This window comes from Triturus cristatus, chromosome 6, assembly GCF_964204655.1.
Source record: "Triturus cristatus chromosome 6, aTriCri1.1, whole genome shotgun sequence".
Taxonomy (NCBI): Eukaryota; Metazoa; Chordata; class Amphibia; order Caudata; family Salamandridae; genus Triturus; species Triturus cristatus.
In genome coordinates this window covers 100,572,297-100,592,383 of record NC_140589.1, presented here as the reverse complement: position 1 = coordinate 100,592,383, position 20,087 = coordinate 100,572,297, and the positions used below count along the sequence as shown (strand labels likewise).

The following is a 20,087-nucleotide window of genomic DNA, read 5'->3' as shown; positions in this document are numbered from 1 at the left end:
AGTTCTCCATAGGTCCTGCTCTGTACAGATTGTTCAAAGATCTGTTGGAAGTGCATATAATAGGATAAGTAAATTGAGGGCATTCCTTTTCAGTACCTCACCTGCATGGCTGTTTGGCCTCTGGAAGATGCTGGGAAAGCAAGTCAGGATGGCCGAGTGGTCTAAGGCGCTGCGTTCAGGTCGCAGTCTCCTCTGGAGGCGTGGGTTCAAATCCCACTTCTGACCGTCCTGTGTTTACTCTACTTTTTTTCTTGAGAAATATGATAATTTCCCTCGCAGTGGCTTATAGGATTGTCTTCTTGGAAGAGTGCAGTGAGTTTTTTTCTTGCTCTAGCCACTATTGGCCTAAGCTCTGTGCATTTTTTGGTTCCTAATATCTTTCTCACACTTTAGATGAAAAAGCAGCATGGGGTCAGGATGGCCGAGTGGTCTAAGGCGCTGCGTTAAGGCCGCAGTCTCTCATGGAGGCGTGGGTTCGAATCCCACTTCTGACAAAACTTGAATTCCATTTTCTCTCTCAGTTCCTTTAGAATCTCAGCTAAAAATTGGCAATGTAAATAATATCTGAATAAGTACCAAACTTCAGTTTCAAATGCATTTGCCCTATTCTATCTTTAACGTTAATGTAATATTCTTCTAGCACTCGTGGTGTTTTATATTTCTTTTGTGGGGTACTTTAAAAATCTTTTTTATGAAAGAAGTGGGTTACATTAAGTCTTGTGATGTTTTAGGTTTCCAATAAGGAGGTTTTGAATTTTATGTCACGTCATTTTCAGATGCTTCATTCAAGAGATGTTTCCACTATAGAATGCAGAGCAAGGGCAAAAATACAAGTGATAGAGCGAGTGAGTGAGAAGGAGTGTTGTGGAAGGAGAGAATGAAACAAAGACAGAGTGAGTGAATGGCAGGGAGGCATAGAAGAGGAGTCTAGTAGTGAAGGAGACCTGCTTTTCCCTGCTCTTGACCTCCCACCCATCCCCAAACAACCACAAACATACCTTCTGTGCAAAGTTGGTATGCAGAATTTCACGCCTCAGCAAGTGAGAGTGAGTCCCAGGCCAGGGGCTAAAGAGCAAAAGAGTGCCTGTGCTCAGACTTTCCCTGCTAGGGATAGTTTATCTGGAACAAGGCCTACTCTCTTGTATCCAGCAAGGATCTAGAAATCCTGCATGAATCTGCAAGGCACATTGGCAGCATAAATTTGCATAAACTGCCCCACCTATTGCCTTCCTACTTCCTGTGCTGTAGTTGTTTGTGTAGAGAGAGAGGTCGCAGGCAAGGAAAAGTTGTGAGTCGGATACAGGACCCTAAATAGCTGGTGAGAGGTATGTGGTGTTCTAAAAGCATGAAAACTGTATACCTGTGAAATAAAGTGCTTTCGTATGTGTTCTTCTGTGTTTATTGTCCTGTGCATAAAGTTGCACCTTGTGTTTGAAGGTTTAAATTGTTTCAGGCTTGCATGGAGGTAGACGTTTCTGAGTAACTTTTATTCATTTCTTAAAAGCCTATACTGTCAGGATGGCCGAGAGGTCTAGGTTGCTGTGTTTAGGCCACCGTCTCCTTTAGAGGCGTGGGTTCGAATCCCACTTCTGACATGCATTTTGGAGATTTAATCTCCTTTATCAGGTTAACATCTGATGGAAGTTGCATCTGTTGGTCTTCACCTGGCACGTTATTCCGTTCTCCTCTTGTCAAGAGAAATGGGGTTTCTCATATATTTAGGTTCTATAACGTCTTGCTGACAAAGCGCAATCCTTACCAAATGAGCATAGGACCCATGTAAGAGGTCATCTGGAAGAGTCATGCTCTTGTATGCCCTGGCCACACGGGCCCTGCAAATTTGGAAGAATGCCATGCATCTGGTAGACAACTGGACTCCAGCACACTTACAGCAATTTCCTCAGGGCTTTGATCAGGGGCTGCTTAAATTTGCATACTCCACCCTATGTTGTGACTTTGAGATCCCTTGTTGAAATTGCTTTAGCCAGCCAAGAGGTGGCTATTGTCTCAATTTCAAAGCAGCTTTGAGCCGTTCAAGTGGCTGGTGAATAGCACTTTCTCTTTGTTTGCCTCAAAGTTCTAAAGAGTTCTCCATAGGTCCTGCTCTGTACAGATTGTTCAAAGATCTGTTGGAAGTGCATATAATAGGATAAATAAATTGAGGGCATTCCTTTTCAGTACCTCACCTGCATGGCTGTCTGGCCTCTGGAAGATGCTGGGAAAGCAAGTCAGGATGGCCGAGTGGTCTAAGGCGCTGCGTTCAGTTCGCAGTCTCCTCTGGAGGCGTGGGTTCAAATCCCACTTCTGACAGTCCTGTGTTTACTCTACTTTTTTTCTTGAGAAATATGATCATTTCCCTCGCAGTGGCTTATAGGATTGTCTTCTTGGAAGAGTGCAGTGAGTTTTTTTCTTGCTCTAGCCACTATTGGCCTAAGCTCTGTGCATTTTTTGGTTCCTAATATCTTTCTCACCCTTTAGATAAAAAAGAAGCATGGGGTCAGGATGGCCGAGTGGTCTAAGGCGCTGCGTTAAGGCCGCAGTCTCTCATGGAGGCGTGAGTTCGAATCCCACTTCTGACAAAACTTGAATTCCATTTTCTCTCTCAGTTCCTTTAGAATCTCAGCTAAAAATTGGCAATGTAAATAATATCTGAATAAGTACCAAACTTCAGTTTCAACTGCAAATGCATTTGCCCTATTCTATCTTTAACGTTAATGTAATATTCTTCTAGCACTCGTGGTGTTTTATATTTCTTTTGTGGGGTACTTTAAAAATCTTTTTTATGAAAGAAATGGGTTACATTAAGTCTTGTGATGTTTTAGGTTTCTAATAAGGAGGTTTTAAATTTTATGTCACGTCATTTTCAGATGCTTCATTCAAGAGATGTTTCCACTATAGAATGCAGAGCAAGGGCAAAAATACAAGTGATAGAGCGAGTGAGTGAGAAGGAGTGTTGTGGAAGAAGAGAATGAAACAAAGACAGAGTGAGTGAATGGCAGGGATGCATAGAAGAGGAGTCTAGTAGTGAAGGAGACCTGCTTTTCCCTGCTCTTGACCTCCCACCCATCCCCAAACAACCACAAACATACCTTCTGTGCAAAGTTGGTATGCAGAATTTCACGCCTCAGCAAGTGAGGGTGAGTCCCAGGCCAGGGGCTAAAGAGCAAAAGAGTGCCTGTGCTCAGACTTTCCCTGCTAGGGATAGTTTATCTGGAACAAGGCCTACTCTCTTGTATCCAGCAAGGAACTAGAAATCCTGCATGAATCTGCAAGGTACATTGGCAGCATAAATTTGCATAAACTGCCCCACCTATTGCCTTCCTACTTCCTGTGCTGTAGTTGTTTGTGTAGAGAGAGAGGTCGCAGGCAAGGAAATGTTGTGAGTCGGATACAGGACCCTAAATAGCTGGTGAGAGGTATGTGGTGTTCTAAAAGCATGAAAACTGTATACCTGTGAAATAAAGTGCTTTCGTATGTGTTCTTCTGTGTTTATTGTCCTGTGCATAAAGTTGCACCTTGTGTTTGAAGGTTTAAATTATTTCAGGCTTGCATGGAGGTAGACGTTTCTGAGTAACTTTTATTCATTTCTTAAAAGCCTATACTGTCAGGATGGCCGAGAGGTCTAGGTTGCTGTGTTTAGGCCACCGTCTCCTTTGGAGGCGTGGGTTCGAATCCCACTTCTGACATGCATTTTGGAGATTTAATCTCCTTTATCAGGTTAACATCTGATGGAAGTTGCATCTGTTGGTCTTCACCTGGCACGTTATTCCGTTCTCCTCTTGTCAAGAGAGATGGGGTTTCTCATATATTTAGGTTCTATAACGTCTTGCTGACAAAGCGCAATCCTTACCAAATGAGCATAGGACCCATGTAAGAGGTCATCTGGAAGAGTCATGCTCTTGTATGCCCTGGCCAGACGGGCCCTGCAAATTTGGAAGAATGCCATGCATCTGGTAGACAACTGGACTCCAGCACACTTACAGCAATTTCCTCAGGGCTTTGATCAGGGGCTGCTTAAATTTGCATACTCCACCCTATGTTGTGACTTTGAGATCCCTTGTTGAAATTGCTTTAGCCAGCCAAGAGGTGGCTATTGTCTCAATTTCAAAGCAGCTTTGAGCCGTTCAAGTGGCTGGTGAATAGCACTTTCTCTTTGTTTGCCTCAAAGTTCTAAAGAGTTCTCCATAGGTCCTGCTCTGTACAGATTGTTCAAAGATCTGTTGGAAGTGCATATAATAGGATAAATAAATTGAGGGCATTCCTTTTCAGTACCTCACCTGCATGGCTGTCTGGCCTCTGGAAGATGCTGGGAAAGCAAGTCAGGATGGCCGAGTGGTCTAAGGCGCTGCGTTCAGGTCGCAGTCTCCTCTGGAGGCGTGGGTTCAAATCCCACTTCTGACAGTACTGTGTTTACTCTACTTTTTTTCTTGAGAAATATGATCATTTCCCTCGCAGTGGCTTATAGGATTGTCTTCTTGGAAGAGTGCAGTGAGTTTTTTTCTTGCTCTAGCCACTATTGGCCTAAGCTCTGTGCATTTTTTGGTTCCTAATATATTTCTCACCCTTTAGATGAAAAAGCAGCATGGGGTCAGGATGGCCGAGTGGTCTAAGGCGCTGCGTTAAGGCCGCAGTCTCTCCTGGAGGCGTGGGTTCGAATCCCACTTCTGACAAAACTTGAATTCCATTTTCTCTCTCAGTTCCTTTAGAATCTCAGCTAAAAATTGGCAATGTAAATAATATCTGAATAAGTACCAAACTTCAGTTTCAACTGAAAATGCATTTGCCCTATTCTATCTTTAACGTTAATGTAATATTCTTCTAGCACTCGTGGTGTTTTATATTTCTTTTGTGGGGTACTTTAAAAATCTTTTTTATGAAAGAAATGGGTTACATTAAGTCTTGTGATGTTTTAGGTTTCCAATAAGGAGGTTTTGAATTTTATGTCACGTCATTTTCAGATGCTTCATTCAAGAGATGTTTCCACTATAGAATGCAGAGCAAGGGCAAAAATACAAGTGATAGAGCGAGTGAGTGAGAAGGAGTGTTGTGGAAGGAGAGAATGAAACAAAGACAGAGTGAGTGAATGGCAGGGAGGCATAGAAGAGGAGTCTAGTAGTGAAGGAGACCTGCTTTTCCCTGCTCTTGACCTCCCACCCATCCCCAAACAACCACAAACATACCTTCTGTGCAAAGTTGGTATGCAGAATTTCACGCCTCAGCAAGTGAGGGTGAGTCCCAGGCCAGGGGCTAAAGAGCAAAAGAGTGCCTGTGCTCAGACTTTCCCTGCTAGGGATAGTTTATCTGGAACAAGGCCTACTCTCTTGTATCCAGCAAGGATCTAGAAATCCTGCATGAATCTGCAAGGCACATTGGCAGCATAAATTTGCATAAACTGCCCCACCTATTGCCTTCCTACTTCCTGTGCTGTAGTTGTTTGTGTAGAGAGAGAGGTCGCAGGCAAGGAAATGTTGTGAGTCGGATACAGGACCCTAAATAGCTGGTGAGAGGTATGTGGTGTTCTAAAAGCATGAAAACTGTATACCTGTGAAATAAAGTGCTTTCGTATGTGTTCTTCTGTGTTTATTGTCCTGTGCATAAAGTTGCACCTTGTGTTTGAAGGTTTAAATTATTTCAGGCTTGCATGGAGGTAGACGTTTCTGAGTAACTTTTATTCATTTCTTAAAAGCCTATACTGTCAGGATGGCCGAGAGGTCTAAGTTGCTGTGTTTAGGCCACCGTCTCCTTTGGAGGCGTGGGTTCGAATCCCACTTCTGACATGCCTTTTGGAGATTTAATCTCCTTTATCAGGTTAACATCTGATGGAAGTTGCATCTGTTGGTCTTCACCTGGCACGTTATTCCGTTCTCCTCTTGTCAAGAGAGATGGGGTTTCTCATATATTTAGGTTCTATAACGTCTTGCTGACAAAGCGCAATCCTTACCAAATGAGCATAGGACCCATGTAAGAGGTCATCTGGAAGAGTCATGCTCTTGTATGCCCTGGCCAGACGGGCCCTGCAAATTTGGAAGAATGCCATGCATCTGGTAGACAACTGGACTCCAGCACACTTACAGCAATTTCCTTAGGGCTTTGATCAGGGGCTGCTTAAATTTGCATACTCCACCCTATGTTGTGACTTTGAGATCCCTTGTTGAAATTGCTTTAGCCAGCCAAGAGGTGGCTATTGTCTCAATTTCAAAGCAGCTTTGAGCCGTTCAAGTGGCTGGTGAATAGCACTTTCTCTTTGTTCGCCTCAAAGTTCTAAAGAGTTCTCCATAGGTCCTGCTCTGTACAGATTGTTCAAAGATCTGTTGGAAGTGCATATAATAGGATAAATAAATTGAGGGCATTCCTTTTCACTACCTCACCTGCATGGCTGTCTGGCCTCTGGAAGATGCTGGGAAAGCAAGTCAGGATGGCCGAGTGGTCTAAGGCGCTGCGTTCAGGTCGCAGTCTCCTCTGGAGGCGTGGGTTCAAATCCCACTTCTGACAGTCCTGTGTTTACTCTACTTTTTTTCTTGAGAAATATGATCATTTCCCTCGCAGTGGCTTATAGGATTGTCTTCTTGGAAGAGTGCAGTGAGTTTTTTTCTTGCTCTAGCCACTATTGGCCTAAGCTCTGTGCATTTTTTGGTTCCTAATATCTTTCTCACCCTTTAGATGAAAAAGCAGCATGGGGTCAGGATGGCCGAGTGGTCTAAGGCGCTGAGTTAAGGCCTCAGTCTCTCCTGGAGGCGTGGGATCAAATCCCACTTCTGACAAAACTTGAATTCCATTTTCTCTCTCAGTTCCTTTAGAATCTCAGCTAAAAATTGGCAATGTAAATAATATCTGAATAAGTACCAAACTTCAGTTTCAACTGCAAATACATTTGCCCTATTCTATCTTTAACGTTAATGTAATATTCTTCTAGCACTCGTGGTGATTTATATTTCTTTTGTGGGGTACTTTAAAAATCTTTTTTATGAAAGAAATGGGTTACATTAAGTCTTGTGATGTTTTAGGTTTCCAATAAGGAGGTTTTAAATTTTATGTCACGTCATTTTCAGATGCTTCATTCAAGAGATGTTTCCACTATAGAATGCAGTGCAAGGGCCAAAATACAAGTGATAGAGCGAGTGAGTGAGAAGGAGTATTGTGGAAGGAGAGAATGAAACAAAGACAGAGTGAGTGAATAGCAGGGATGCATAGAAGAGGAGTCTAGTAGTGAAGGAGACCTGCTTTTCCCTGCTCTTGACCTCCCACCCATCCCCAAACAACCACAAACATACCTTCTGTGCAAAGTTGGTATGCAGAATTTCACGCCTCAGCAAGTGAGGGTGAGTCCCAGGCCAGGGGCTAAAGAGCAAAAGAGTGCCTGTGCTCAGACTTTCCCTGCTAGGGATAGTTTATCTGGAACAAGGCCTACTCTCTTGTATCCAGCAAGGAACTAGAAATCCTGCATGAATCTGCAAGGTACATTGGCAGCATAAATTTGCATAAACTGCCCCACCTATTGCCTTCCTACTTCCTGTGCTGTAGTTGTTTGTGTAGAGAGAGAGGTCGCAGGCAAGGAAATGTTGTGAGTCGGATACAGGACCCTAAATAGCTGGTGAGAGGTATGTGGTGTTCTAAAAGCATGAAAACTGTATACCTGTGAAATAAAGTGCTTTCGTATGTGTTCTTCTGTGTTTATTGTCCTGTGCATAAAGTTGCACCTTGTGTTTGAAGGTTTAAATTATTTCAGGCTTGCATGGAGGTAGACGTTTCTGAGTAACTTTTATTCATTTCTTAAAAGCCTATACTGTCAGGATGGCCGAGAGGTCTAAGGTGCTGTGTTTAGGCCACCGTCTCCTTTGGAGGCATGGGTTCGAGTCCCACTTCTGACATGCCTTTTGGAGATTTAATCTCCTTTATCAGGTTAACATCTGATGGAAGTTGCATCTGTTGGTCTTCACCTGGCACGTTATTCCGTTCTCCTCTTGTCAAGAGAGATGGGGTTTCTCATATATTTAGGTTCTATAACGTCTTGCTGACAAAGAGCAATCCTTACCAAATGAGCATAGGACCCATGTAAGAGGTCATCTGGAAGAGTCATGCTCTTGTATGCCCTGGCCAGACGGGCCCTGCAAATTTGGAAGAATACCATGCATCTGGTAGACAACTGGACTCCAGCACACTTACAGCAATTTCCTCAGGGCTTTGATCAAGGGCTGCTTAAATTTGCATACTCCACCCTATGTTGTGACTTTGAGATCCCTTGTTGAAATTGCTTTAGCCAGCCAAGAGGTGGCTATTGTCTCAATTTCAAAGCAGCTTTGAGCCGTTCAAGTGGCTGGTGAATAGCACTTTCTCTTTGTTCGCCTCAAAGTTCTAAAGAGTTCTCCATAGGTCCTGCTCTGTACAGATTGTTCAAAGATCTGTTGGAAGTGCATATAATAGGATAAATAAATTGAGGGCATTCCTTTTCAGTACCTCACCTGCATGGCTGTCTGGCCTCTGGAAGATGCTGGGAAAGCAAGTCAGGATGGCAGAGTGGTCTAAGGCGCTGCGTTCAGGTCGCAGTCTCCTCTGGAGGTGTGGGTTCAAATCCCACTTCTGACAGTCCTGTGTTTACTCTACTTTTTTTCTTGAGAAATACGATCATTTCCCTCGCAGTGGCTTATAGGATTGTCTTCTTGGAAGAGTGCAGTGAGTTTTTTTCTTGCTCTAGCCACTATTGGCCTAAGCTCTGTGCATTTTTTGGTTCCTAATATATTTCTCACCCTTTAGATGAAAAAGCAGCATGGGGTCAGGATGGCCGAGTGGTCTAAGGCGCTGCGTTAAGGCCACAGTCTCTCTTGGAGGCATGGGTTCAAATCCCACTTCTGACAAAACTTGAATTCCATTTTCTCTCTCAGTTCCTTTAGAATCTCAGCTAAAAATTGGCAATGTAAATAATATCTGAATAAGTACCCAACTTCAGTTTCAACTGCATATGCATTTGCCCTATTCTATCTTTAACGTTAATGTAATATTCTTCTAGCACTCGTGGTGTTTTATATTTCTTTTGTGGGGTACTTTAAAAATCTTTTTTATGAAAGAAATGGGTTACATTAAGTCTTGTGATGTTTTAGGTTTCCAATAGGGAGGTTTTAAATTTTATGTCACGTCATTTTCAGATGCTTCATTCAAGAGATGTTTCCACTATAGAATGCAGAGCAAGGGCAAAAATACAAGTGATAGAGCGAGTGAGTGAGAAGGAGTGTTGTGGAAGGAGAGAATGAAACAAAGACAGAGTGAGTGAATGGCAGGGAGGCATAGAAGAGGAGTCTAGTAGTGAAGGAGACCTGCTTTTCCCTGCTCTTGACCTCCCACCCATCCCCAAACAACCACAAACATACCTTCTGTGCAAAGTTGGTATGCATAATTTCACGCCTCAGCAAGTGAGGGTGAGTCCCAGGCCAGGGGCTAAAGAGCAAAAGAGTGCCTGTGCTCAGACTTTCCCTGCTAGGGATAGTTTATCTGGAACAAGTCCTACTCTCTTGTATCCAGCAAGGATCTAGAAATCCTGCATGAATCTGCAAGGCACATTGGCAGCATAAATTTGCATAAACTGCCCCTCCTATTGCCTTCCTACTTCCTGTGCTGTAGTTGTTTGTGTAGAGAGAGAGGTCGCAGGCAAGGAAATGTTGTGAGTCGGATACAGGACCCTAAATAGCTGGTGAGAGGTATGTGGTGTTCTAAAAGCATGAAAACTGTATACCTGTGAAATAAAGTGCTTTCGTATGTGTTCTTCTGTGTTTATTGTCCTGTGCATAAAGTTGCACCTTGTGTTTGAAGGTTTAAATTATTTCAGGCTTGCATGGAGGTAGACGTTTCTGAGTAACTTTTATTCATTTCTTAAAAGCCTATACTGTCAGTATGGCCGAGAGGTCTAAGGTGCTGTGTTTAGGCCACAGTCTCCTTTGGAGGCATGGGTTCGAATCCCACTTCTGGCATGCCTTTTGGAGATTTAATCTCCTTTATCAGGTTAACATCTGATGGAAGTTGCATCTGTTGGTCTTCACCTGGCACGTTATTCCGTTCTCCTCTTGTCAAGAGAGATGGGGTTTCTCATATATTTAGGTTCTATAACGTCTTGCTGACAAAGCGCAATCCTTACCAAATGAGCATAGGACCCATGTAAGAGGTCATCTGGAAGAGTCATGCTCTTGTATGCCCTGGCCAGACGGGCCCTGCAAATTTGGAAGAATGCCATGCATCTGGTAGACAACTGGACTCCAGCACACTTACAGCAATTTCCTTAGGGCTTTGATCAGAGGCTGCTTAAATTTGCATACTCCACCCTATGTTGTGACTTTGAGATCCTTTGTTGAAATTGCTTTAGCCAGCCAAGAGGTGGCTATTGTCTCAATTTCAAAGCAGCTTTGAGCCGTTCAAGTGGCTGGTGAATAGCACTTTCTCTTTGTTCGCCTCAAAGTTCTAAAGAGTTCTCCATAGGTCCTGCTCTGTACAGATTGTTCAAAGATCTGTTGGAAGTGCATATAATAGGATAAGTAAATTGAGGGCATTCCTTTTCAGTACCTCACCTGCATGGCTGTTTGGCCTCTGGAAGATGCTGGGAAAGCAAGTCAGGATGGCCGAGTCGTCTAAGGCGCTGCGTTCAGGTCGCAGTCTCCTCTGGAGGCGTGGGTTCAAATCCCACTTCTGACCGTCCTTTGTTTACTCTACTTTTTTTCTTGAGAAATATGATAATTTCCCTCGCAGTGGCTTATAGGATTGTCTTCTTGGAAGAGTGCAGTGAGTTTTTTTCTTGCTCTAGCCACTATTGGCCTAAGCTCTGTGCATTTTTTGGTTCCTAATATCTTTCTCACACTTTAGATGAAAAAGCGGCATGTGGTCAGGATGGCCGAGTGGTCTAAGGCGCTGCGTTAAGGCCGCAGTCTCTCATGGAGGCGTGGGTTCGAATCCCACTTCTGACAAAACTTGAATTCCATTTTCTCTCTCAGTTCCTTTAGAATCTCAGCTAAAAATTGGCAATGTAAATAATATCTGAATAAGTACCAAACTTCAGTTTCAAATGCATTTGCCCTATTCTATCTTTAACGTTAATGTAATATTCTTCTAGCACTCGTGGTGTTTTATATTTCTTTTGTGGGGTACTTTAAAAATCTTTTTTATGAAAGAAGTGGGTTACATTAAGTCTTGTGATGTTTTAGGTTTCCAATAAGGAGGTTTTGAATTTTATGTCACGTCATTTTCAGATGCTTCATTCAAGAGATGTTTCCACTATAGAATGCAGAGCAAGGGCAAAAATACAAGTGATAGAGCGAGTGAGTGAGAAGGAGTGTTGTGGAAGGAGAGAATGAAACAAAGACAGAGTGAGTGAATGGCAGGGAGGCATAGAAGATGAGTCTAGTAGTGAAGGAGACCTGCTTTTCCCTGCTCTTGACCTCCCACCCATCCCCAAACAACCACAAACATACCTTCTGTGCAAAGTTGGTATGCAGAATTTCACGCCTCAGCAAGTGAGAGTGAGTCCCAGGCCAGGGGCTAAAGAGCAAAAGAGTGCCTGTGCTCAGACTTTCCCTGCTAGGGATAGTTTATCTGGAACAAGGCCTACTCTCTTGTATCCAGCAAGGATCTAGAAATCCTGCATGAATCTGCAAGGCACATTGGCAGCATAAATTTGCATAAACTGCCCCACCTATTGCCTTCCTACTTCCTGTGCTGTAGTTGTTTGTGTAGAGAGAGAGGTCGCAGGCAAGGAAATGTTGTGAGTCGGATACAGGACCCTAAATAGCTGGTGAGAGGTATGTGGTGTTCTAAAAGCATGAAAACTGTATACCTGTGAAATAAAGTGCTTTCGTATGTGTTCTTCTGTGTTTATTGTCCTGTGCATAAAGTTGCACCTTGTGTTTGAAGGTTTAAATTATTTCAGGCTTGCATGGAGGTAGACGTTTCTGAGTAACTTTTATTCATTTCTTAAAAGCCTATACTGTCAGGATGGCCGAGAGGTCTAGGTTGCTGTGTTTAGGCCACCGTCTCCTTTGGAGGCGTGGGTTCGAATCCCACTTCTGACATGCATTTTGGAGATTTAATCTCCTTTATCAGGTTAACATCTGATGGAAGTTGCATCTGTTGGTCTTCACCTGGCACGTTATTCCGTTCTCCTCTTGTCAAGAGAGATGGGGTTTCTCATATATTTAGGTTCTATAACGTCTTGCTGACAAAGCGCAATCCTTACCAAATGAGCATAGGACCCATGTAAGAGGTCATCTGGAAGAGTCATGCTCTTGTATGCCCTGGCCAGACGGGCCCTGCAAATTTGGAAGAATGCCATGCATCTGGTAGACAACTGGACTCCAGCACACTTACAGCAATTTCCTCAGGGCTTTGATCAGGGGCTGCTTAAATTTGCATACTCCACCCTATGTTGTGACTTTGAGATCCCTTGTTGAAATTGCTTTAGCCAGCCAAGAGGTGGCTATTGTCTCAATTTCAAAGCAGCTTTGAGCCGTTCAAGTGGCTGGTGAATAGCACTTTCTCTTTGTTTGCCTCAAAGTTCTAAAGAGTTCTCCATAGGTCCTGCTCTGTACAGATTGTTCAAAGATCTGTTGGAAGTGCATATAATAGGATAAATAAATTGAGGGCATTCCTTTTCAGTACCTCACCTGCATGGCTGTCTGGCCTCTGGAAGATGCTGGGAAAGCAAGTCAGGATGGCCGAGTGGTCTAAGGCGCTGCGTTCAGGTCGCAGTCTCCTCTGGAGGCGTGGGTTCAAATCCCACTTCTGACAGTACTGTGTTTACTCTACTTTTTTTCTTGAGAAATATGATCATTTCCCTCGCAGTGGCTTATAGGATTGTCTTCTTGGAAGAGTGCAGTGAGTTTTTTTCTTGCTCTAGCCACTATTGGCCTAAGCTCTGTGCATTTTTTGGTTCCTAATATATTTCTCACCCTTTAGATGAAAAAGCAGCATGGGGTCAGGATGGCCGAGTGGTCTAAGGCCCTGCGTTAAGGCCGCAGTCTCTCCTGGAGGCGTGGGTTCGAATCCCACTTCTGACAAAACTTGAATTCCATTTTCTCTCTCAGTTCCTTTAGAATCTCAGCTAAAAATTGGCAATGTAAATAATATCTGAATAAGTACCAAACTTCAGTTTCAACTGCAAATGCATTTGCCCTATTCTATCTTTAACGTTAATGTAATATTCTTCTAGCACTCGTGGTGTTTTATATTTCTTTTGTGGGGTACTTTAAAAATCTTTTTTATGAAAGAAATGGGTTACATTAAGTCTTGTGATGTTTTAGGTTTCCAATAAGGAGGTTTTGAATTTTATGTCACGTCATTTTCAGATGCTTCATTCAAGAGATGTTTCCACTATAGAATGCAGAGCAAGGGCAAAAATACAAGTGATAGAGCGAGTGAGTGAGAAGGAGTGTTGTGGAAGGAGAGAATGAAACAAAGACAGAGTGAGTGAATGGCAGGGAGGCATAGAAGAGGAGTCTAGTAGTGAAGGAGACCTGCTTTTCCCTGCTCTTGACCTCCCACCCATCCCCAAACAACCACAAACATACCTTCTGTGCAAAGTTGGTATGCAGAATTTCACGCCTCAGCAAGTGAGGGTGAGTCCCAGGCCAGGGGCTAAAGAGCAAAAGAGTGCCTGTGCTCAGACTTTCCCTGCTAGGGATAGTTTATCTGGAACAAGGCCTACTCTCTTGTATCCAGCAAGGATCTAGAAATCCTGCATGAATCTGCAAGGCACATTGGCAGCATAAATTTGCATAAACTGCCCCACCTATTGCCTTCCTACTTCCTGTGCTGTAGTTGTTTGTGTAGAGAGAGAGGTCGCAGGCAAGGAAATGTTGTGAGTCGGATACAGGACCCTAAATAGCTGGTGAGAGGTATGTGGTGTTCTAAAAGCATGAAAACTGTATACCTGTGAAATAAAGTGCTTTCGTATGTGTTCTTCTGTGTTTATTGTCCTGTGCATAAAGTTGCACCTTGTGTTTGAAGGTTTAAATTATTTCAGGCTTGCATGGAGGTAGACGTTTCTGAGTAACTTTTATTCATTTCTTAAAAGCCTATACTGTCAGGATGGCCGAGAGGTCTAAGTTGCTGTGTTTAGGCCACCGTCTCCTTTGGAGGCGTGGGTTCGAATCCCACTTCTGACATGCCTTTTGGAGATTTAATCTCCTTTATCAGGTTAACATCTGATGGAAGTTGCATCTGTTGGTCTTCACCTGGCACGTTATTCCGTTCTCCTCTTGTCAAGAGAGATGGGGTTTCTCATATATTTAGGTTCTATAACGTCTTGCTGACAAACCGCAATCCTTACCAAATGAGCATAGGACCCATGTAAGAGGTCATCTGGAAGAGTCATGCTCTTGTATGCCCTGGCCAGACGGGCCCTGCAAATTTGGAAGAATGCCATGCATCTGGTAGACAACTGGACTCCAGCACACTTACAGCAATTTCCTTAGGGCTTTGATCAGGGGCTGCTTAAATTTGCATACTCCACCCTATGTTGTGACTTTGAGATCCCTTGTTGAAATTGCTTTAGCCAGCCAAGAGGTGGCTATTGTCTCAATTTCAAAGCAGCTTTGAGCCGTTCAAGTGGCTGGTGAATAGCACTTTCTCTTTGTTCGCCTCAAAGTTCTAAAGAGTTCTCCATAGGTCCTGCTCTGTACAGATTGTTCAAAGATCTGTTGGAAGTGCATATAATAGGATAAATAAATTGAGGGCATTCCTTTTCACTACCTCACCTGCATGGCTGTCTGGCCTCTGGAAGATGCTGGGAAAGCAAGTCAGGATGGCCGAGTGGTCTAAGGCGCTGCGTTCAGGTCGCAGTCTCCTCTGGAGGCGTGGGTTCAAATCCCACTTCTGACAGTCCTGTGTTTACTCTACTTGTTTTCTTGAGAAATATGATCATTTCCCTCGCAGTGGCTTATAGGATTGTCTTCTTGGAAGAGTGCAGTGAGTTTTTTTCTTGCTCTAGCCACTATTGGCCTAAGCTCTGTGCATTTTTTGGTTCCTAATATCTTTCTCACCCTTTAGATGAAAAAGCAGCATGGGGTCAGGATGGCCGAGTGGTCTAAGGCGCTGAGTTAAGGCCTCAGTCTCTCCTGGAGGCGTGGGATCAAATCCCACTTCTGACAAAACTTGAATTCCATTTTCTCTCTCAGTTCCTTTAGAATCTCAGCTAAAAATTGGCAATGTAAATAATATCTGAATAAGTACCAAACTTCAGTTTCAACTGCAAATGCATTTGCCCTATTCTATCTTTAACGTTAATGTAATATTCTTCTAGCACTCGTGGTGTTTTATATTTCTTTTGTGGGGTACTTTAAAAATCTTTTTTATGAAAGAAATGGGTTACATTAAGTCTTGTGATGTTTTAGGTTTCCAATAAGGAGGTTTTAAATTTTATGTCACGTCATTTTCAGATGCTTCATTCAAGAGATGTTTCCACTATTGAATGCAGAGCAAGGGCAAAAATACAAGTGATAGAGCGAGTGAGTGAGAAGGAGTGTTGTGGAAGGAGAGAATGAAACAAAGACAGAGTGAGTGAATGGCAGGGAGGCATAGAAGAGGAGTCTAGTAGTGAAGGAGACCTGCTTTTCCCTGCTCTTGACCTCCCACCCATCCCCAAACAACCACAAACATACCTTCTGTGCAAAGTTGGCATGCAGAATTTCACTCCTCAGCAAGTGAGGGTGAGTCCCAGGCCAGGGGCTAAAGAGCAAAAGAGTGCCTGTGCTCAGACTTTCCCTGCTACGGATAGTTTATCTGGAACAAGGCCTACTCTCTTGTATCCAGCAAGGATCTAGAAATCCTGCATGAATCTGCAAGGCACATTGGCAGCATAAATTTGCATAAACTGCCCCACCTATTGCCTTCCTACTTCCTGTGCTGTAGTTGTTTGTGTAGAGAGAGAGGTCGCAGGCAAGGAAATGTTGTGAGTCGGATACAGGACCCTAAATAGCTGGTGAGAGGTATGTGGTGTTCTAAAAGCATGAAAACTGTATACCTGTGAAATAAAGTGCTTTCGTATGTGTTCTTCTGTGTTTATTGTCCTGTGCATAAAGTTGCACCTTGTGTTTGAAGGTTTAAATTATTTCAGGCTTGCATGGAGGTAGACGTTTCTGAGTAACTTTTATTCATTTCTTAAAAGCCTATACTGTCAGGATGGCCGAGAGGTCTAAGGCGCTGTGTTTAGGCCACGGTCTCCTTTGGAGCCATGGGTTCGAATCCCACTTCTGACATGCCTTTTGGAGATTTAATCTCCTTTATCAGGTTAACATCTGATGGAAGTTGCATCTGTTGGTCTTCACCTGGCACGTTATTCCGTTCTCCTTTTGTCAAGAGAGATGGGGTTTCTCATATATTTAGGTTCTATAACGTCTTGCTGACAAAGCGCAATCCTTACCAAATGAGCATAGGACCCATGTAAGAGGTCATCTGGAAGAGTCATGCTCTTGTATGCCCTGGCCAGACGGGCCCTGCAAATTTGGAAGAATGCCATGCATCTGGTAGACAACTGGACTCCAGCACACTTACAGCAATTTCCTTAGGGCTTTGATCAGGGGCTGCTTAAATTTGCATACTCCACCCTATGTTGTGACTTTGAGATCCCTTGTTGAAATTGCTTTAGCCAGCCAAGAGGTGGCTATTGTCTCAATTTCAAAGCAGCTTTGAGCCGTTCAAGTGGCTGGTGAATAGCACTTTCCCTTTGTTCGCCTCAAAGTTCTAAAGAGTTCTCCATAGGTCCTGCTCTGTACAGATTGTTCAAAGATCTGTTGGAAGTGCATATAATAGGATAAGTAAATTGAGGACATTCCTTTTCAGTACCTCACCTGCATGGCTGTTTGGCCTCTGGAAGATGCTGGGAAAGCAAGTCAGGATGGCCGAGTGGTCTAAGGCGCTGCGTTCAGGTCGCAGTCTCCTCTGGAGGCGTGGGTTCAAATCCCACTTCTGACCGTTCTGTGTTTACTCTACTTTTTTTCTTGAGAAATATGATAATTTCCCTCGCAGTGGCTTATAGGATTGTCTTCTTGGAAGAGTGCAGTGAGTTTTTTTCTTGCTCTAGCCACTATTGGCCTAAGCTCTGTGCATGTTTTGGTTCCTAATATCTTTCTCACACTTTAGATGAAAAAGCGGCATGGGGTCAGGATGGCCGAGTGGTCTAAGGCGCTGCGTTAAGGCCGCAGTCTCTCATGGAGGCGTGGGTTCGAATCCCACTTCTGACAAAACTTGAATTCCATTTTCTCTCTCAGTTCCTTTAGAATCTCAGCTAAAAATTGGCAATGTAAATAATATCTGAATAAGTACCAAACTTCAGTTTCAAATGCATTTGCCCTATTCTATCTTTAACGTTAATGTAATATTCTTCTAGCACTCGTGGTGTTTTATATTTCTTTTGTGGGGTACTTTAAAAATCTTTTTTATGAAAGAAATGGGTTACATTACGTCTTGTGATGTTTTAGGTTTCCAATAAGGAGGTTTTAAATTTTATGTCACGTCATTTTCAGATGCTTCATTCAAGAGATGTTTCCACTATAGAATGCAGAGCAAGGGCAAAAATACAAGTGATAGAGCGAGTGAGTGAGAAGGAGTGTTGTGGAAGGAGAGAATGAAACAAAGACAGAGTGAGTGAATGGCAGGGAGGCATGGAAGAGGAGTCTAGTAGTGAAGGAGACCTGCTTTTCCCTGCTCTTGACCTCCCACCCATCCCCAAACAACCACAAACATACCTTCTGTGCAAAGTTGGTATGCAGAATTTCACGCCTCAGCAAGTGAGGGTGAGTCCCAGGCCAGGGGCTAAAGAGCAAAAGAGTGCCTGTGCTCAGACTTTCCCTGCTAGGGATAGTTTATCTGGAACAAGTCCTACTCTCTTGTATCCAGCAAGGATCTAGAAATCCTGCATGAATCTGCAAGGCACCTTGGCAGCATAAATTTGCATAAACTGCCCCTCCTATTGCCTTCCTACTTCCTGTGCTGTAGTTGTTTGTGTAGAGAGAGAGGTCGCAGGCAAGGAAATGTTGTGAGTCGGATACAGGACCCTAAATAGCTGGTGAGAGGTATGTGGTGTTCTAAAAGCATGAAAACTGTATACCTGTGAAATAAAGTGCTTTCGTATGTGTTCTTCTGTGTTTATTGTCCTGTGCATAAAGTTGCACCTTGTGTTTGAAGGTTTAAATTATTTCAGGCTTGCATGGAGGTAGACGTTTCTGAGTAACTTTTATTCATTTCTTAAAAGCCTATACTGTCAGTATGGCCGAGAGGTCTAAGGTGCTGTGTTTAGGCCACAGTCTCCTTTGGAGGCATGGGTTCGAATCCCACTTCTGGCATGCCTTTTGGAGATTTAATCTCCTTTATCAGGTTAACATCTGATGGAAGTTGCATCTGTTGGTCTTCACCTGGCACGTTATTCCGTTCTCCTCTTGTCAAGAGAGATGGGGTTTCTCATATATTTAGGTTCTATAACGTCTTGCTGACAAAGCGCAATCCTTACCAAATGAGCATAGGACCCATGTAAGAGGTCATCTGGAAGAGTCATGCTCTTGTATGCCCTGGCCAGACGGGCCCTGCAAATTTGGAAGAATGCCATGCATCTGGTAGACAACTGGACTCCAGCACACTTACAGCAATTTCCTTAGGGCTTTGATCAGGGGCTGCTTAAATTTGCATACTCCACCCTATGTTGTGACTTTGAGATCCCTTGTTGAAATTGCTTTAGCCAGCCAAGAGGTGGCTATTGTCTCAATTTCAAAGCAGCTTTGAGCCGTTCAAGTGGCTGGTGAATAGCACTTTCTCTTTGTTCGCCTCAAAGTTCTAAAGAGTTCTCCATAGGTCCTGCTCTGTACAGATTGTTCAAAGATCTGTTGGAAGTGCATATAATAGGATAAATAAATTGAGGGCATTCCTTTTCAGTACCTCACCTGCATGGCTGTCTGGCCTCTGGAAGATGCTGGGAAAGCAAGTCAGGATGGCCGAGTGGTCTAAGGTGCTGCGTTCAGGTCGCAGTCTCCTCTGGAGGCGTGGGTTCAAATCCCACTTCTGAAAGTCCTGTGTTTACTCTAATTATTTTCTTGAGAAATATGATCATTTCCCTCGCAGTGGCTTATAGGATTGTCTTCTTGGAAGAGTGCAGTGAGTTTTTTTCTTGCTCTAGCCACTATTGGCCTAAGCTCTGTGCATTTTTTGGTTCCTAATATCTTTCTCACCCTTTAGATGAAAAAGTAGCATGGGGTCAGGATGGCCGAGTGGTCTAAGGCGCTGCGTTTAGGCCGCAGTCTCTCCTGGAGGCGTGGGTTCGAATCCCACTTCTGACAAAACTTGAATTCCATTTTCTCTCTCAGTTCCTTTAGAATCTCAGCTAAAAATTGGCAATGTAAATAATATCTGAATAAGTACCAAACTTCAGTTTCAACTGCAAATGCATTTGCCCTATTCTATCTTTAACGTTAATGTAATATTCTTCTAGCACTCGTGGTGTTTTATATTTCTTTTGTGGGGTACAATCTTTTTTATGAAAGAAATGGGTTACATTAAGTCTTGTGATGTTTTAGGTTTCCAATAAGGAGGTTTTAAATTTTATGTCACGTCATTTTCAGATGCTTCATTCAAGAGATGTTTCCACTATTGAATGCAGAGCAAGGGCAAAAATACAAGTGATAGAGCGAGTGAGTGAGAAGGAGTGTTGTGGAAGGAGAGAATGAAACAAAGACAGAGTGAGTGAATGGCAGGGAGGCATAGAAGAGGAGTCTAGTAGTGAAGGAGACCTGCTTTTCCCTGCTCTTGACCTCCCACCCATCCCCAAACAACCACAAACATACCTTCTGTGCAAAGTTGGCATGCAGAATTTCACTCCTCAGCAAATGAGGGTGAGTCCCAGGCCAGGGGCTAAAGAGCAAAAGAGTGCCTGTGCTCAGACTTTCCCTGCTACGGATAGTTTATCTGGAACAAGGCCTACTCTCTTGTATCCAGCAAGGATCTAGAAATCCTGCATGAATCTGCAAGGCACATTGGCAGCATGAATTTGCATAAACTGCCCCACCTATTGCCTTCCTACTTCCTGTGCTGTAGTTGTTTGTGTAGAGAGAGAGGTCGCAGGCAAGGAAATG

General features: G+C 43.4%; 13 non-coding genes across 13 annotated transcripts; all 13 read left to right on the top strand.

Moving 5' to 3' along the window:
- The first annotated feature begins 142 nt into the window (after window positions 1-142).
- TRNAL-CAG (transfer RNA leucine (anticodon CAG)) lies at window positions 143-225 on the top strand. Its single transcript has one exon. It is a non-coding gene; the product is annotated as a tRNA-Leu (tRNA).
- Window positions 226-411: 186 nt separating this feature from the next.
- TRNAL-AAG (transfer RNA leucine (anticodon AAG)) lies at window positions 412-494 on the top strand. Its single transcript has one exon. It is a non-coding gene; the product is annotated as a tRNA-Leu (tRNA).
- A 1,733-nt stretch (window positions 495-2,227) lies between these two features.
- On the top strand, window positions 2,228-2,310 carry TRNAL-CAG (transfer RNA leucine (anticodon CAG)). The gene has a single exon. It is a non-coding gene; the product is annotated as a tRNA-Leu (tRNA).
- A 2,008-nt stretch (window positions 2,311-4,318) lies between these two features.
- Window positions 4,319-4,401, top strand: TRNAL-CAG (transfer RNA leucine (anticodon CAG)). Its single transcript has one exon. It is a non-coding gene; the product is annotated as a tRNA-Leu (tRNA).
- A 186-nt stretch (window positions 4,402-4,587) lies between these two features.
- TRNAL-AAG (transfer RNA leucine (anticodon AAG)) lies at window positions 4,588-4,670 on the top strand. Its single transcript has one exon. It is a non-coding gene; the product is annotated as a tRNA-Leu (tRNA).
- Window positions 4,671-6,409: 1,739 nt separating this feature from the next.
- On the top strand, window positions 6,410-6,492 carry TRNAL-CAG (transfer RNA leucine (anticodon CAG)). Its single transcript has one exon. It is a non-coding gene; the product is annotated as a tRNA-Leu (tRNA).
- Window positions 6,493-10,860: 4,368 nt separating this feature from the next.
- TRNAL-AAG (transfer RNA leucine (anticodon AAG)) lies at window positions 10,861-10,943 on the top strand. The gene has a single exon. It is a non-coding gene; the product is annotated as a tRNA-Leu (tRNA).
- Window positions 10,944-12,676: 1,733 nt separating this feature from the next.
- On the top strand, window positions 12,677-12,759 carry TRNAL-CAG (transfer RNA leucine (anticodon CAG)). Its single transcript has one exon. It is a non-coding gene; the product is annotated as a tRNA-Leu (tRNA).
- A 186-nt stretch (window positions 12,760-12,945) lies between these two features.
- TRNAL-AAG (transfer RNA leucine (anticodon AAG)) lies at window positions 12,946-13,028 on the top strand. Its single transcript has one exon. It is a non-coding gene; the product is annotated as a tRNA-Leu (tRNA).
- A 1,739-nt stretch (window positions 13,029-14,767) lies between these two features.
- On the top strand, window positions 14,768-14,850 carry TRNAL-CAG (transfer RNA leucine (anticodon CAG)). Its single transcript has one exon. It is a non-coding gene; the product is annotated as a tRNA-Leu (tRNA).
- Window positions 14,851-16,858: 2,008 nt separating this feature from the next.
- TRNAL-CAG (transfer RNA leucine (anticodon CAG)) lies at window positions 16,859-16,941 on the top strand. The gene has a single exon. It is a non-coding gene; the product is annotated as a tRNA-Leu (tRNA).
- A 186-nt stretch (window positions 16,942-17,127) lies between these two features.
- Window positions 17,128-17,210, top strand: TRNAL-AAG (transfer RNA leucine (anticodon AAG)). The gene has a single exon. It is a non-coding gene; the product is annotated as a tRNA-Leu (tRNA).
- A 2,002-nt stretch (window positions 17,211-19,212) lies between these two features.
- Window positions 19,213-19,295, top strand: TRNAL-UAG (transfer RNA leucine (anticodon UAG)). Its single transcript has one exon. It is a non-coding gene; the product is annotated as a tRNA-Leu (tRNA).
- Window positions 19,296-20,087: the final 792 nt, after the last annotated feature.